Genomic DNA, 6,050 nt, shown 5'->3' with positions numbered 1-6,050 from the left:
TTTAAGCATAAAAATAAGCGAGAAAAAAAATTAATTGGAAAATTCTTCTTCCGTTAAAAATCAGTAAATCATATGGCAGCGTTGATGACCTGGCTCCGAATCTATTTTTTTCTTAGGGATCCGTGCATTAAAACTAAATGGATCAAAAACACTGGACTATCATAAATTTTTAAATAATTATAAAAATCTTCGTATACTCAATGCAATACCTGATTTCTTGAAGTCCACACTCTTCAAACTCTAGTTTTAACTCAGTGCTAAGTCTGATCCAATAAATCAAACTCAGAAAATTACAACAATAACAAATAGGTTTCGGTCGTTTGTTGGAAAATCTGGCAAGATTGTTTATAACTGTGAAAAATCATTTAGGGTTGAATGAAAAGTAAATACGTAATTTAAAAAAAAAAATACATTTCTCATCACATCTCTGAAAACGCCCCTGATTACTATTATTAAGCAAAAGGTTTTAATAACTATTTGGTTTAATATGATTCCTGGATAATAAATCAAGCTTATGTATAAGTACAGTGCTCCCACCATATTGCAGAACACGACCTACAAACATGAAGATTGTAGAGTGTCTAGTGTCAAGTGTCGACTGTCGAGTCTGTACTATAAATTATGATTAAAGATAGTGACCTGCAATGTATGGTAGTTGAAGGGAGAATGTGGTTTTGTGGAGAACTTTTTTAGGATTTATTTTAGACACATCTAAAACGTTTTAATGATGTTCAATTACTGACTTTGAGCGCAAAGTCGACTTTTAAAATCATCCATTTAGATGGTTACGTTTTGAGAATTGATTTTTTTTCTTCAATTATAAAATAACGACGACGAAAAATGTATCGAAATTTCTACGGTAAACTAATTAAATGTTTATGAACATATTTCTCAATAAAAAGTTGTCAATTAATCAATGATAGAATCAATTTTTTCTTTTTCATCATTATATTGAATTTCTTCTTTTTTACAAAGTTCGCAGATTTCTACAAATTCTTCAAATGTCGTCTTTTCAATAAAAAATCCAGAAAATCTACAGAAAATGTTTGTGAACACTGAGAGATTACAGATACTAATAACTGAATAAGATTACTTATTTTCGATGATAAGAGTTAATTTTTTTTTATTAACCTGTTCCTAAACAAATTTTGTTACATTTTTTGTTGTCGTTATTTAATATTTTTAAAAAAAATGGATTCTCAAAACGTAAAAACCCAAATGGATGATTTTGAAACTCGACTTTGCGCTCAAACTCAGTAATCATACATCATTAAAACGTTTTATGTGTCTCAAATGAATCTTAAAAAATTCCCCCCAATACTACATTCGTAGTTTAACTACCATACATTGCCGGTCACTACCTTTAAGTCATTCTTTTACAATCAATTAATCAATCAAAGATTTGCTTTTTTTATGTAAAACTGAAAACATTTGACTTCCAACATTTTATATACTAGGCTTATAGGGCGCTTCGCGCCCATCTTCTATTTTAACTTTTAATTGTGGCTTTATATGTGCGCATCTTCTCTTTGTACAGTATAAAACAAAAAAAGTTTGCGGATTTCATAATATTTTTCTTTTAATTGTGGCTTTATCTGTGCGCATCTTCTCTTTGTACAGTATAAAACAAAAAAAGTTTGCGGATTTCATAATATTTTTTCGCACATTTTCAAAATTTTATAAAAATAAAAAACTTTTAAACACTAATTTTTGAAATTTTGATCATTCAGAAACCTTCACTGGGGTCACGTAAGGTCCCACAAAAAATGTTGGGCCCGATCGGTTCAGCCGTTTTGACGTTTATTGGATACAGACAAACAGACAGACAGACAAGATTTACTGATCATTGTTAGCATTTTCTCACTTTTTTAGACTAAGAGCCCCCTAAGTCTAATATTCAAAATGCATATCAAGAGTCAAACCAAAATGCGTACATCTCCTTTAACTTACAATGTTTTTACTTGTTTTTAAAAATATGAGCTATAATTTTTAATAACACTTGAAATTTGTGTGTTTAAAGCCAAAACTTTCCTTAGCCAGGTTTTTAGTTATTTCTTTTACTGAGGGAAAGCAACTTTTTTTAAGACTAAAAGAAACTCTCCCCCCCTTGAGTATTAAAAAGCAATGAGTAATATTTAGATGGTTCCTCAAACAAAAGATTAATTAAATCAAATGTGGGAAAATTTTTAACGAGAGACCATTTAATTATTGCGTTTTTAAGCTAGAACTAAAATTGTTATTGATAATAGGCAATAGTATCATATTTTGTATGGTACGTTTACATTCCAAAGAATTAATGTTTTTTTTATTTGACTAACTTTTAAATTGTAATGATTGCGATATTTTGAAAATCTCCAAAACGACATCCTTTGTTACTATATTGCCGACTCTTTGTGGATTGTACATTGAAATTATGCTTTATGTACACTTGCATTATACATATTCATATATAATTCCATTTAATACGATCCCAATTGTTGATTGATTGAGATCAGGGGCAGAAATTAACCATGTTGTTGATGTAAACAATTGGAAGTTTGATGTCAAGTTGTAGAACAAATTCCATACTGGAAAATACAACTGCAAGGGAGTGTTTATCTTATGTAGATATATCATAATTTATTACTGATATTTTCAACTTTTAACACTCCACATGCAGTACACATCTGTAAAGTGCATGACACGAACACAAAAAAAAAACTTTCTAAAGTTCACAATAAAACAGAAAGCGTATTTTCATGCCCCTAAATGTACTTTCAGTCAATCTGAGATCTGAAATGGAATTACATGGACCCCTGATTCATTCTGACCCTCTTGTTAATATTTAATATAGTAAGGAGTAAACAAGGGTGTATATTTTTAAGAATAGGAATGATTTTCGAATGATTGGGGGAAAAAATGAAAAACAGTACATCAAAAAGTAACTTTTTTCATTCATTTTGAGACATTCTTTTTAACTTAAAAATTCATTTATTTTTCCCGATCCTTTAAAAAGTGTGTGCAAGCATATACTTTCTGAGGGGAAAATTAAAGGGGGGAGGAAAACAGATTTTTAGAGAAAATATACATCCCTGGGAGTGAATGAAAATATTTGTACCTGATCCATCTTGAAAAAACGTGACATCATCAACATCAATATTAGATCTAAATATATTCAAGATTTGGTCAGGGGTGTATACAGTATATTTTCCCTCATTTAAAAAATGATTTTTTACCCCCCGAAGTTAGGTATATTTGCGTGAGAAGTATAAATTAAGGTTAAAAAACCTGCCTTTTAATTTCCCCCTCCAATTTCCAAAATCACTCTCCCCCCCCCCCCAATTCATAAGAAATATACACCCCTGTATTTGGTCAGATCAGATAGAGTTTTCTCATTACTAATGTCAAATATTATTAAATACGAACCATTATTCCAATGAATAATGAAAATTGATAAATTCATGAATAATTTAAGGGACTGTCCACAAAAAATTTAGTGGCCCTCTATCCACCATATACTTTAAACTTTCTATCTGTAAATCAACATTTCAAATTGTGATTTTTCTCTAAGAGTAATTTACGTAATTGTTATAATTAAAACTTTTTCAGAAAGAGTCACTTGAAATTAGCATAACAATCCCTTTAACCTGACATATTTAAATTTTACAAACAAACATATTAAAGAATAATAATGGCAGTTCAGAAACAAATAGCAATTATTCTTTTCTTTCTTTATTAAACCTGAGAGAGGGGAGATTTAGATTGAAAGAAATTGTTTTCTATAATTTATTTATATATCTTTTCAATATTATTGAAATACTGATTATGAAAATTAATTGTTTTTTAAAAATCTACAAATTGTACACCCCCCTTTTTAAAGATAAACCAGGTTCTCATCAATTACACGCTATCATACATTTTAAGGATTTTATGACCCCCCGCTCCTCCCCCAGCTTCTTCGTCGGCCCAGAATTTTAAACGAATAATTTAAAGCATATTTACAGCCATGAGGAATTTTTATTATAAAATCGTGATTTTTTACTTTTTTAACAACCTTTTTCAACAAAACTTTTGTCTTGGACACCTCTAAAGTCCCCCCCCCCCAGCCCCGGCCCCCCCCTCCTATCTTCTTGACTAAGAACGGAACAGGGGGATGGAACCGTTCTTTAACTAAGAACACTAAGAACGGAACTGAACGAGAAGATCATTCTTTGACCAAGAACGGAACGGAATGGTATGGAATGGAACGAGAACCGAACAATTGGAAAACAAAGGAACGAGAACGGAACGATCTAGCTGAAGGCCATCATTCTAGAACGCAACGAAACGGTTTCAAAAAAGTCTGTGTCCAGCCCTAGGTCTCATATTAGATCCTGTGACCCCTAAACCTCCTGGTTTCTCAATCATATCTGGAGGACGATAGATCCCATCCTCATAGATCCTCGAGATTTCCTCCTCTCCTGAAGTCATTGGTCTATACTGATATTTTAGCTGCTCCTGGCCCCAAGCAAGATTAAGTTCTTTTATAGAATCCTTTGCTGAATATAGAGCAGCTCCTGGTGAACTGGCGAGACTGTCTAGTTCTCCTCTATTTGAAAATCTTGGTTGTTCTGTATCTCCAATATCCAGTGTTTCTGTTCATAGAACCATCTGGAGAAGTTTCCCTGGCTTGTAGTTGAGCTAGCCAAACTCTAGTTGGACTTGTTTGTCCTGGACATGCTGGTTGCTCTATTTCTCCAATAGCCCTGTTTAAAGGACCATATCGAGAATATAGTTTCGTCTGGTACATCTCGGTCCATGGTTGGACTAGCTGGTACTGTTACAATCGGTGGGTAGTCCTGACTGGCCGGTACGAGTATAATCGCTTCAGTTCCCGAAACTACAGGAGATGAATACTGATAAATCTGATGATACATATTCATGTATAAGAATGGGATAAGATGCTGGTGGCCTTCTGTGTTCCCTGGCAGACATGTTTCAGATTTAGCTGTCTATTAACTGTCTGTTTGCTTTATGTTGTGCAAGTCCCCCAGCCTTCCTATAAAAACAGAAGAAGAAACTCTGAGTCTGAATTATAGAAAGATCTGAGGTGCACTGATCTTATTCTTCAGGTTCTATACTCTGCTCAGAGCCGGAGAAAGGGTTGAAGGGGTTTTCAGTATACGTTCAGCTCTTTATATTACATCATGCCTTAAATATTACAATTCTACCCAAAAAATCATTTATTTTCCCCAATTCCGCCTAAAAAAAACTAAAATGGGGGAGGCAATTTTTTTTGGAAAAATGAACACCCCTGAAAAGTAATTAAACTACCCATACCTAGTGCATCTTAATTTCGCTTTTATCCATTTTAAGATCTGGGGTTAATTGGAAAACAGCCACAAGCTTACCGTGATTGAATGAGTCCACAAGGTTGATTATCAACCAATGATTCTATTGAGTAACGCCTACCAGAGGTTTCCTTAAAAATAAATCCGTTACCAGATTATCACCCAATGATTCTACATCGAGTAACATCTACCAGAGATTTTCTTTATAACCAACAGATACTAGATTATCACCCAATGAGTCTAAAGAGTACCATCAACCAAAGGTTTCCTAAATAGTCAACTATTTACCAGATTATCAACCAATTATTCTACAGAGTAACCTCTAACAGAAGTTTCCTTAATAATCAACGGGTCAATCGTTATAGCGGGGTTGTGGTAACACCCTAACTCTCAAATACAACCAGTATGTCACATGATCAGTTCCATCTATCTATCATAGACCCCAATAAACACTATTCATACACATCTGAGGTAATAAACCACAAAACATATGACAGACAAACACGCATTTTGTTCACATTTAACTTCTATACAATTCCAATTTGCTCATGCTGTATATATCCTGGGTTAGGTTAGGTTGGGATTATATCTGGGCTGAGAACTGCAGCCATCATTAAATTAACTTTACGCATAAAGCTCATTTGATAATCAAATTGTTACCTGGCTTGAGAAAAAATGCGCTGTTTGACCATTTTCAAAGTAAAATTTTAGCCTTTAATGGTTGATTTAGTACTGGCAGGT

At 33.1% G+C, this 6,050-nt stretch overlaps 1 long non-coding RNA gene across 1 annotated transcript; it reads right to left on the bottom strand.

The window, feature by feature from the left end:
- Positions 1 to 493: 493 nt before the first annotated feature.
- LOC111709184 (uncharacterized) lies at positions 494 to 5,474 on the bottom strand. The gene is made up of 3 exons (XR_002766803.1): positions 5,370 to 5,474; positions 3,098 to 3,144; positions 494 to 555 (listed from the first exon to the last, which is right to left on the bottom strand). It is a non-coding gene; the product is annotated as an uncharacterized LOC111709184 (long non-coding RNA).
- Positions 5,475 to 6,050: the final 576 nt, after the last annotated feature.

This window comes from Eurytemora carolleeae, unplaced genomic scaffold (assembly GCF_000591075.1).
Source record: "Eurytemora carolleeae unplaced genomic scaffold, Eaff_2.0 scaffold805, whole genome shotgun sequence".
Lineage (NCBI taxonomy): Eukaryota > Metazoa > Arthropoda > Copepoda > Calanoida > Temoridae > Eurytemora > Eurytemora carolleeae.
This window is presented reverse-complemented; position numbering and strand designations above follow the sequence as displayed.